Here is a 12,609-nt window from a genome sequence, read left to right on the forward strand (position 1 = left end):
TGAGAAGATAGATTTTTACTATGCTGGCCCAGTTGAGTTGGCTGCTGGTAAAAAGCAGGAAGAGACAGCAATGAACCAAGACCTTCCCCAACTGTAAACGAGAGAAGGTTGGTTTCTCCTTCACTTGGAAATGCAGATTTTGTCAGTGGGTAGCCTTTGGAATAAGGAGACTTTTTGTCCCACCTTTCTCAACAAAAGAGGTCGTTATAGGTATGCCCAAGTCTGTCTCAGCAGCTTCAAAACAATGTGGAAATCTGAAGATAATAGATAATTATATTCTATTATCACAACTTATGTTTATTTCCTGCTCTGTCCAAAACAGCTAAAAGGAAAAAGAAAACATTTCTCTATGCTTTTAAAAGACAACTATTACAGCTACTGGTAAATCTGAGACTAAAATAAGAAACAGCCATTTGAGGAACATTTGTAATTAATGCTCACTTGTTCTCACCTTATTAACATTTCCCACCCCCAACATCCACACACCTACACATGCAGCCATCCTTCCCCAGCTCATATTAAATTCTGTCTTCTGGTGAAATGCAGTATAAAGTAGGCTGTAGGGAATGAATCTAGTAAGACTGTACTTGGTAATCCAGTTCTGGGTTGTTTGTTTCTTATCTTTTATTGCTCTATTTTGTCCTTATTGAAACTCCAATATATTGCCTGTATTATTTGATATTCCCTGAGTTTGATCTTTAATAGCTGGGTATGCCCAGCAGTTACTGACTCTCAGTTCTGTTCCTTTCCTTCAGAACAGAAAGTTTGGTGTTTCTGTAGGTTTCAATGCACCATTTACAGTCCTCCAACTTTTTGGATGCAGTAATCAAAGCCAAATCTGACTTTGCAATATGAGGACTTGCATGAAATCATCCCATGAGGACCATGTAAATTAGGTTTCTCTAGAGTCAGGTTAATAAAATTATCACTCTTACCTCTTACATGAGAATGAATGTGGTTGGTCTTCAACTGGTTGGTGAGTCCTTAGATGAATTCTCTGTCATTTTGTATAACTTTACATTTTGTACTTTTTTGTTTCTGAAAAGCAATTCAAGTGATGATCTAGGATATACAATACTATTCACGTCCAAAAGGGCAGCAGATGATGTTGGGAATTCAGATATTAAATGGCTGGCACACTGACAGTAAGGTTTTGTAGATAAATTTAAGGAACAAATTTAATTTTAATTAAAATAAATTATAATAAAATTGGAGGTTTTGATCACTAATTGTCAAAAAAGTGTCTGGACATTCCAAAACTTTGGGTTTTGCACAACAGCTCTGTCCACTGGTATCCAATAGGCACATCCCCATCAATTACTTTGAGCTAAGGTTTTTGTTTCAGTCTCTGAATATACACAGTGTGGAATCAGTAAATGTTGTGGAAAAGAAGCAGAGGATAAATGCTGAAAGTGTGCCATTGTTGCAAAGCTGAGGTAGTATATCATTTCTGTAAGTCAATACAGCTCAAGAGATTGAGGTTACACTGACATTACTTACACTCAGGTGGCTGCATCCATGTCAGAGCTGTGCTCACTCATTTACAAAAGAAACTGAGATTTCTGGGGCTCTTACTATCCCTGTTGTTAATGAGCTGAGCTCTTAATGGTGGCTTCTCTCTCTGGTCCCACTGGAGGATTAGGGGAGGAACTGGAGCTGGTGGCTTTGCAGTCACGTTTGTTTCCTTCCCCTCTGAAACATGATTATGAAAATGGCTCATTTGTACTTTTTGAATCATGTTGAAAGTTCTTAACACACAAAGAGTTTTTTAAATTTTATCTTTTAATTGGCAGCTGAATCCTTATGAGCATGTTTCTCAAGAGAGCTTGATTGGAGAGATAGAGGCTGACTTTGATGCCTTGGACTGGCTACCTAAACCAGAGGCTAGCCAAGATTGAGAGAATAAAAGTGGGTATTTATTTAAATTTATTTATTTAAATTTATTTATTTATCTATTCAATAGATGCACCTTGGGCAGTCAGAAGCTTCCAGGGAGCTACACCTAAGATGGACGATGGTCATGAGTTTTTTGCACAGCTATAAGTTTGGTCCATTTGTATATCAGGGGTTAATCCTCCAATCACAGCTTCAGGTAATGAAGCCATTTAGTCCAAGTTTGCTCCCCCAGTTCACTGTTGTTTACATCTCTCAGGGCCTGAGACAATAAAGTGTCCTTGAGTTTCAGGCCTAGAGAGGAATTGTTTTGTCTGAATAAAATGGGAGAACAGTAGCTGCCAGACTATGGAGTTTCAGAGTTATACACTAAAGCAGTACAGGATCTGAAAAAATATAAAAGCCAAATCCTAAGGCATCACCTTCTTGCTGGGCAGGAACATTAGCAGAGATACCTAAAACTCATCTTCAAGAAGAAGGGTCAGGATTGTGTTTGGATGAGCAAGTATATTCTCTCTCATCATGGCTGCTGATTTTTTTTTCTTTTTATATCTAACTTTATTCAGACCTGTGAGTTTTGATGTTGCTCTCTCAGGAGTTTTGTTGTCATTGCCTGTGACTAATTACAGTTCCCCTGCAGTTACTGGCACACACAAATTTTTTGTAAAGTTTGTGCATGGATCTCACATCACATCGACAAAGGCCTCTTATACTGCCAACCTCAGCTGTGCCCTCAGCATACCTGCTGAGCTGAGAAGTCATGACTATTTTAAATCTTTTTTTCTCTGTGCTTCATGGTTTGATGTGTATTCATTTCATGTTTTCAGCTCTTCTTCCTGAGAGCTTAAAAACTTACTAGGAAAGAAACAAGGAACATGAAAGATGCTTATGCAAGTCCTCAGCTGCAGTTGTGATTAGAGCACTAGATTATTGCTACAATAATGATATAATGAGGTGGCAGTGCCACAGAAGTATGCCCACATCCATTCACCAGGCCTAGTGAGGGAAGTAGAAGAAAGTGTGGAGACGGCTCCAGCAGGAATGTTGCGCATCATTATTTCACTGGAGAAGCTGCCTCTGTGGGTCAACAGCTTGGGCTCTGAAGTGATAGCTTGAGATTTGAAGGTGTCTGCCCAGATTTGAAGACCACCTTGGTCTGTCTGTGCTCATCCCTGTATAATGCAGCCCATGCTGGAAATAACTTCAGTTTGAACAAATGTAGCTCATCCTCCAAGCCTGCCTCATTGTCTTCCTCTCCCTGAAGGCAGTGCCCTCTACTGCCTCTCTTCCTTGGTGGAGTTTTCCTCATAGGCCAGGAAGAGCCTTTATCTTCCTCCCTCCTCCCCAAGCCCCGCTCCCCAGCGGTGCAGCTGCCAGGCTGGAGGTAAGGGCTGGGGTGCAGGGCTGAATCCTGCTGTGCTGTGGTGAGGAGGAACAAAACTGGCATACAAGAATTAAGCAGAGATGTCAGTGGCACTGCGTCTGGCAGCACATGACAACCCCAAGCATGTGACAGCCCTTCTCTTGGCAGTAGGAGTTCTGTAGGCATGTGGTGGTTATTCAGGCTGTGGTGAGTATTTGTTATCCCTTCAGACACAAAAAGGCAGATTACTGCTCACTGCAGGGTGCTGACCTGTGCAGCTCACTGCTGTGCTGGTGTCCTGCTCCAGGTTTATGGGGTTTTTTGTGGTTTTGTTTGTCATTGCCATTGTATTAATATTAATGTTATTAAGGAAAACAAAAGCAGCAAAAATCATTTGGGTCACCAAGTCTAGTCTCTCTTGACTGCAGGCAGACAGGGAGAGAAGATATGTTGGTCTGGAGAACATCTGCTTCTCTGGCTTCACAAACACCCTGTTGCACACAGGGTGGCTTTTGGTAATGAGGGTCAAGATTCACTTCTGTCTAGAGCACAACAGTTCATAAGGATTTCATCATCCAGATAGTCTGTTCATTTAAATGCTAATAAGATTCCTGTTTTGTTTTGAAATGTAGAGAGGATCTTTCTTCTTTGCCCTTTAATCCCCTTTCTCCTGTTGTTTACAATCTTGCTTCAGCAGTTCAGTCTGGTATTGCAGATGAGAAACACTTGACTTAGTCAGGGTGAAAGTATCTTCTAGGTGTACTTTTCAGAGTGGTGTGTGCTGGATGTGAGTGGTTCAAGCATGATCAGGAGAAGTCTCTCCACCTGTTTGGACTTTTCTATTGAGGCCATTGGCTTTTGTTTTGCTTTCAAAGCTCTAATACTGAGAACAAAGGCCTCTTCTCTAGACAGCCTCTTATGTTTTACCCAGGAAGTTTCCTACAAAGACAGCAAATGCACCTTTAAGGGCTCCACTAGTGGCCACTGGGGACTTGCTGCTCAAAGAGGGCAAATCCAAGATAAGAACAGCATAGTTTCCGTGGGAGCCTGACTCCACTTAGGAAAGGGTGGCACTTTCCCCCCAGTATTGAGCTGGACCAGAAATAGAAGCAGGCTGCCTCTGTGTACCACGTGGCATTAATGACTTCATAACAATGACGTGAGTAACCCTGTGAGTATGGCTGTAAGATGACAAGAAGCTGGAGATAGTACTGTACATGGTCTTCTCATTACGTATTCTAGATGCAGGAGGTAACAGGTCATGAGTCCAAAAGCATTTAATTTAAATCAGGCCCAGCTCTTTTACATTACTCTGATGTGTGTCTTGGGAATATACATTAGAATTGATAGAAAGGTCCTGCTAATATTATTTGTTATAGTTTTATTCATTGCAGTGATCCAAAGGTTCCACTTTATCTTGGCCCAATCTCTGAACGTACTCATGCATGCACTAAAAAAAGTTCCTGATATCACAGCCTCAGACTATAGTGTAACCCAGTGATAGCTCTATTTTGAGTTTAGGGACAACTGCTGTCCTCCTTTTCAAGTAGTAGAAATGGTTAAACCCTTTGGGTCATAGTGATGCTCTTCAGATGATTTTCTATATTCATATTAGTGCTTAGGTCAGAGGAACCTGGAACCCAGACCCTTCAGGTATCCATAATACAGAAAAAACACTGAGCAAGCCTCAGAAATGGTGGGGGGAAAGACATAAAGGAAAGCTTTGACAACAGCTATCTTGACTAACCGTGAACAGACTAGAAGAGAGAGTCTTTTTAGATTTTGTGCTGATGCCAGTGAAGATGAAATCTCCTGTCTTGTGACACCCTCAAACCTGGCAAAGGGGTCTTGGTGTTCCTTGTCAGAGAGCAGAGTTTCTATAATAGATAGCAGGCTCTACTGCCAAATGCTTATTCCTAATAGAATAATTTGCAAGATCCCAAATTTTGGGGAACTGTTGAGTTCAGAGAGAGTAGCAACAGAGCTGAAAGTGTTATGTAAACAACATATGTTAGATGTCTGATGTGTGGAGCTGGTTTGTTCCACACAAAGTGCTAGAAAACTGCATAGAACATAGGAGCCCAATTTCCAATTTACCAGTGGGAAAAAAAAACCCTAAAAAGCAGAAAAGTGAATCTCTATTAAACTTGTAGTAAGACTATATTTTTTTCTTATAATTGTTTTTTTTCTATAGTTTTTTTAATGGTTTTTCTTCTTAAAAAAAATTGTTTCTGTTGGTTGTTTGGATAAAGGAAACCAGTATGTGAGTTGTATTTGAATGGGAAGATCCAGTCAGAACATAAGCTCAATAATTAGGCTTGGAATCTTCTAAAATAGCTTTTGCAATCAAAACATAGCCATCAGGCCTAAGCCAGTTGTCTAGGTACCCACCACAGCTAGAAGAGGGGTATCCCATGAGGGTAACTTAGCCCTTTTTAGAAAGACTTTTAAAATGAGCAAGATGATTTTTCATCCAAAGGTAATTTTCTCTGTCTTTGTTAGAGAAAACTTTGGATGACTTGTTTATTCCTACCCTTTATATAACTTTGATATCCTATATATACACCTTATGCTTACCCTTTATATAGTTAGAGTTAACTGAGCAAATTCTTGTCCTGAAGTGTGTAAGAAGCCTGAGTTTGAGAGGCTGTCTGGGCAGAACTGATCACAGAGCACTGCTGGCCATGCTGCTGCTGACTGAGCAGCTGTTTTACAGTCCAGCCTCACCAGGCATTCTGCAGCCTGGGCAGGGCCCTTTGCTCTTGTGGCACCCAGCAGTGAGTTTCTGCCACAGCACTGAAAAGTCCTCTGCAAACTGTTACTTTTCTCAGTCTTGACTTGAGCGTTCTCAATTGATTGCAGTTTCTGCTTTGTCTTCAGGTTCGTATTCAAGCACTGTCGCATTTGCTGGTTTTCTTAGGAATTGTGCTGCTGGTGCTCTGACAGCTGAGTGCTGCCTTGGTGGTGGCATTACTGCAGGGCATTTGTGCTGTGCCTGCAATGACAGGCTCTGACATTCAAAGCTTGGCTTCATCCAGTTGCTTGAGGGGGGACGAGAGTGAATTCTTGCCTTCAAGCTGCAGCCTTGATGCCAAATCTTTTAAGGAAGCCTGCATCTCGGATGTGAGAGCTCCCCTTATTCCTGCTCATTAGGTGGTAGGATCTGCTACAGTGGTTTGACTTTTACAATGCCACAGGCAAGAGTTGCTGCTGCTTTTTACATTTTTACCTGGATCATTGGCATTCTGCCTCTCTGGTTCTGACACTCGGATTAGATATCGGATTCGGGAGAAGGCTGTAAGACATAGAAGCATGCAGACTGCTTTCCAAATCAGCCTTGATTAAAGATGAAAAATTAACTTCTTTTACACATAATATATATTTATGAAAGCATTGTCTCTCTGCAGACATTACCATTTTTACCAACGTATTATAAGCCAGTCAAAATGGATCATTCTTAGTGTGTGTATTGTTAAACATTCCTGCAGTATTTAATTTCAGAATGTTTATTTTCTGCGAGTGGGCTTTTTTTGTTGTTGTTTTTTTTTTTTTTTTTTTTTTTTGTTTCTGACTTGATACAATTGATCTTAGAGCTCTGTTTCCGATACCTAGCACTTGTCCTGCAGAGGAGAGACAGAAATAGAATGTCAGATCCCTGCTTGGCTGGAAAGGCATTTGTTCCCTTGCCGTGATGAAGAGGGTGACAGCTACTCAAATGGTGCTGCAAGCAGACATGTGAGGGAAAACCCAAGCCACCTGTCATTGCTAGCAACCTTATGCACCAAAGCTGTATAAAGAACTAGAAAATGGTTCAAAAATTCATGCATTCCCTCCACCCAAGTAAAAATCCTATGTAAGTACGTGGTTCTAAATGAAAATCTAGCCTCATCCTGGGCTCTTTGTGGTTACAGGCCTCCCCAGTGAGCTAGCTTGCTGCCTTGCTTCCTCCCTTTGCTACTTCATCCCCACTCCTAGGGGAGGAAAAAGGATTTTCTTCCTTTCAAGTTTCCCACACTCTACTTTGACCAGTTAAGCTTTTAATAATTCCCCATTTCTTCTTACTCAATTGCTACCCTTAATAACACATAGAGATATAGATTTTCTTTGATTTTTTTTTCTTACTGCTAATACCCAACGTAATTTTAGGCCGTAAATAATACTTTTAAGCAATTTTTCAAAACTGTTGTCTGTAGGGGGATAGAATATAAGTAAATAAAGGTAGTATAGAAAGTAATCTTACCCGCTAAAGAGTTGCTGGGCTAATTATTAAAGATTAGGAGCAGGCCTGATTTTAACAGGCCACAGCTGTAGCCAATAATAAGAAGAGTGCTATAAAAGAGTGGGTTGGTTGATTGAGGGGAGCTGCAGTCAGTTGGCTGCTGTGAGAAGAAGGAAGAGTCAGTGCCTAGAGGAGCTGCCCTCAAGAAACATCAAGGAGGTATGAAACTCTTGCAATAAGGAGACAAGAATATGGAACCTTCTTGTGGTCATTCTCTTTAGCCTCATACAGCATGTGCTCAAAGACAAAATAAGAAGTTGCTGAATGCCTCCCTGACCTTTTGTATTAGCATTTTGAACATGTTAATGTATTTTGAGTCTGCAAGTGGCCTCACAGCTTACATCTTTCAAGTATTTGCAAAGAGAAGGAACTTCTGGAACTCACGTCTTTGAGCTGTAGAATGAGTGCTGAATGAGTTGTGGGTTGGTTTCGTGTAAGGTGGTCTGTGATGGGATCTGGGACCTTTTTGCAGGGCTTCCAGTAAATCATGCACAGCTCCACTCACTGTGCCCCGCCCTAGACACAAGGCTAAAAGCTGCAATTCACCTCTCAGATTAAGAAATACCTAGAATGGTTTTACTGGAGCAATGAGAAGCAGAGGTGGCCAGGCACTCCCTTGTGTTGGGGATCTCAGATGGAGGCACCCTACAGTGGAAGTGAGTGGCAAATGCATTTTGTCACTCCACCAACCCTGGACCTCTGAGACTTGCACTGGCTGTGGCAGTACTTCAGTACCTGTCACAGGTGCTCTTTGCAGGATTTGGCAGTAGGATTCCACAGAGACTCAAGAGAATGTTGTGAGCTCCTCTAGCTCTTGCTCCGTATTATCACTGGGGCCTTTGGAAGTGGTGTCTTTCAAAAGTTCCTACTCTCCTTCCAGTAGCTCAGGAACCTACAGCCCTTTTTGCATTGTGTTGTCAGGATGGTGTTCTTCAACAAGCCTATTTCCATGCTATGGTACAACACCTGGAAACAATTAAAGAGAGGGCTCAGGTAAAAAGCAACCAAATAGTAAATGCAATGGGAATTTTGAGATAACTGCAAAAGGTGTCACAGAGCAATGAGCCCAAGTCCTCAATCACACAAGCACCTTTGGATGCTCAATGACAGGTTTCTGGGGTTAGGACAGAGTTTATTTGTGTTAAAATGCTATAATATAATCTCAGTTGGGAACCAGTGCACGCCTGTGCAAGCCAGCATCAGCACTTGCAGATTGATGCCCCCACCCCACACATAAAGGAATAGGCTCTGCCCTGGTTTAATCCAGGTGAAAATTTGTCAGAGTTTCCCTACTGTAATTACATAAGTCTAAGTAAAGTATCTCTTTGAGCTTCTCACAGGCCAGGTCCTGGCAGGAACACTGTCGATTTTCACGCCTATTGAATGGCATCAGACAGTTTTCCTGATGGCAAAAATAGCTGCTGTCAAAGCACTGCCCTACCTAAATTTGCTCAACTTGTGTCATGAAAGGAGCTGGTGCACAGTGGCCTGCTTCAGCCTTTGTCAGCGAGGGAAAGTTGAATCGTGGATAAAGCATACTAGCAAGGAGTTGCACAGAATCAAGATAATCCAATATTTGCTGAGTGGTGCTTGTGTGTTTTTTGTTGGGTGGTGTGCATGCAAAGGCTTTCAGCCCCCGAGAGATTTTTGGAGTAGTTTTGTACTAATCAGGAGGGCCGCTGGGATCTTGCCTGAGAAGCAGAATTTCTGCGTTGTGTTTATCTTCTCTTTGTTTGATAAGCAAACATAGATATTTTAAACTCTGCTGTATCCATGTGGTTTTCTCATGGCTGTGGTCTTTCATACAGAGCAAAAGGTTCAACAGACTATTTGTTCCTGCTGTCAGATAACAAGCAAGGGCTGGCTGTACACAAGGAGATGGGGCTGAGGTCAGCTTGAACTGAAATTTGCACTTGTTAGGTCCCTGAGTTAAGACAAACCAAAATCACTTCTAGTTTTTTGGTTATAAAATGCGGAGAAGATGTATCTGTCCTTATAAGACTTAGTGCTAAGAACTGCTAGAAACCATCCTGTCTTGGGAGCATTTATTCACCCTTGGCACTAAATGATTTTTTTAGTTCCATTTCTGAAAGCAATTTAATGGTTTGATAAAATATAGCAATTTTTCTATGTTGTATGTAGTAGAGTAGCCACTCTCAAGCAGACCAAATATATTTTGTTGCCTCTCTGTCCTTGCTGCAATACAAAATACCAGTGGTAATTAGTCTGCAGTATGGATGAACTGATTAGTTTGGGGAACAGATACATTTTAAAATGAGAGCCTCTGGAGCCATATCTCCCACCCTAGTAAAAAGTTGACTAATATTCACAACAGCACGGTGTTCCTATTTTTTTAGCTCTTTCTTTTTTTTGTGTGTATGTGTTTAATTTACTGTCCAATTTAACAGTCATTTAAATTCACTGGATTTGATTTATCAAGTGCTCTGTTCCACCTGAGCAAAATAGAACTATGCAGAGCAGGTATTCATCATATAGTGAATAGGTAGCAACCCTTCCAGAGGGAGGGGGTGGTGTGGCTTGGGGCAGGATGGCAGGAGAGGAATTAGTCATCAGAACCCCCACAGTGTTGGTTCTGCACTCTCTGCTCCCTGTCTGCAGTGGCTGCTGAAACAGCTGGATATTGCAGAGCAGCACGAAGAGCCATGAGCAGCCTGTTTTAGGGAGACCCAGGCCAGCTCCTTGCTGCTCCTGCTCTGGATGGAGTGTAAGGGGGAATGAACTTCCCACTGTGCTGTGTAGCTTATGTGAAGCCTCAGTACTTAAAGATCTTTGGATAAAAGGTACAATTAAGTCTTGGCATTATTCTGTAACTTAAAAATGGTTGAAACTCTGGGTGAATCCAAATTTAATTAACTTTGTTTTAAACAAAGATTATTGTAAAACTTTTATCCAGCTGAAGCTTTATCTGCCAAGTTTCACTGCAGGCTATGCATTTGCATAGCAGAGTTTTACATGCTCCTGAAATTTGTGGTTTGCAATGGAAAACCTGGCAGACTTGGTTATATCAGCATTAACAGACATTCGGTATAATTGGACGTACTGTCCCTTGCCAAAAATTGTATCCTAACAGCTTAATAGGTTTTTTTTTTCTTTTGCTTCAGGTCCTTGTACTTTAGTAATGGAGGTTGCACCTGAATTTATACCTGGGCCATACATGGCTATGAATTCCACTTCCTGTATCTCCTACCCATGATCTTGGGGCGAGAATGCAGCCCTCCAATTTAAGAGTAATGCCCAATTTCTGCCCAATTTCCCGGAATGGCCTTGTGTATGTGAGCCAATGCCAAGGACATTTTAGAACACCCCATTTCTCAGGTCAAGCAGTATGATGCCCTTTGAAAATCCCTATGTCAGGGAAGAAAGGGAGAGGAGAGGTGGGAGGGATACTCATGTTTCACAAAGTCCACAAACTGCAGCCAGACTCAAAAGTGCTTAAGTACAGGCTGACTGCAAAAGGAATTCAATATTCCATTCTCCAGAGTGAATGACGCTGATCAAAGAATCTGTGTCTGAAAAGACAAACTCTCTCCTGTCCCCTTCACTTCCAGACTTGAAGGGAAAAGAATAAGAGATCAGTATGCTGCAGGGATTGCCAAGCCTCATTTCCATGGGGAAAATACTTTTTTTTCCCCTGCCAACCTTCTTTCCTTATATCAAAATACTGTTTATTTTTATAAAGGGAAATGCTTAACTTTACTTGCACTGTAAAAATGGCTTCAAAAAGGGCAGGACAAATACAGAGTAGGATAAAACTACTAAGAGCTGCTAAAAAGCTCTAAACAGAGCTGCAAGTGCAATTTCTGGAGAGAAAGGAGAGAATAGAGCACAGACGTGCAAGCCTGCTGCTGCCTCTGAGCTTCCAACCATACCATGATACCTGCGCTTGTCCCCAGGCAGCTGCTGCTGTTGTCAGAGTGTGGCGAGGCAGACCTCTGGTTTGACAGAGGACAGACATCATGTTGCCTTACCCTGCTAAATGGGAAACAAGATGTTGTTCCTTGTTGCAAGGAAAGTCCAGGTGCACCGTGTCACGGTCCTGCCCGTGTCATCGCTCCCCCTGAGGACTCATCCTGCACACTTGGCTTTCAGTTGGTAAGGCTGGTAGCGCTGAGCACCTTCCCAGGGAGCAGCCTGCTTTCCCTGCAGAGCAGCTGCTGCCTGGGAATGCTCTTTGTGGCTGTGGTCACCTCTGTGGTGGCTTGAGGTGGATGTTTACCAACTCCTCATCCCTGCATGAGACAGGAGAGTATAGGAAATGCTTCTGTGCAGGGAGAGATACAATCCTCCAGGCCTTCAGAAGGATCTTCTGAGACGTTTATATTCAAAACACCAAAGCTGAAAGTATAAAAGTGTAAAACTGCATCAGATCAAATAGTTGTAATTATAGCAAGCATATGAGACAAAACCCATTGTCATTTTATCTCTCTAGGGACTCCACACTTTTTGTTTGAGCCCTATTATTGGTGAAGTATGAAGTCTAAAATTATAATAATTAAAATGATTATAAAATCTTGGGGATTGTAATGGGTTTTTTTTAAATAGCTGGGAACAGCCTGTTCATTACTGAACCAAAGATTTGGCTTTAAATTCCCATCAGTTTAAAATATAGCAGGAGGGGGAGTATGTTGATGTAAATGCAGTGAGCGTGCCTGAGGGCTGGACCTCCTTTTACCTCTCTCAGGCATCAAGAGGAAGGGAACTGTGGTGAAGAACAGTCCTGAACAACGGGCTGGAAATGTGTCACTGCTTGACCTTCAGGGAACCTGCTGGTGACTTTGTAAACACTAAGTCGATGGCTCCTGCAGCCGAAAGCTAGCATGTGGGAGCAGGCAATACATTATTTTCATTTTCTGGAAAGAGAGGCTGAGGGTGAAAAATTGAAGAGAACCACTGGAGGCATCAGCAATTGGAGCACAGGAGCCCTTACTGTCAAATGCACCTTCACTATGTTACTTTACATTGTGCGTTTTATGCCAGTGCTGCTTCTTGCTGCAAAGTCCCATTTCATTCTCATGGCAGAAGGTGGGGTGTCTCTTGCTGGGGCAGCAGCCTC

Source organism: Camarhynchus parvulus, chromosome 3, assembly GCF_901933205.1.
Source record: "Camarhynchus parvulus chromosome 3, STF_HiC, whole genome shotgun sequence".
Taxonomy (NCBI): Eukaryota; Metazoa; Chordata; class Aves; order Passeriformes; family Thraupidae; genus Camarhynchus; species Camarhynchus parvulus.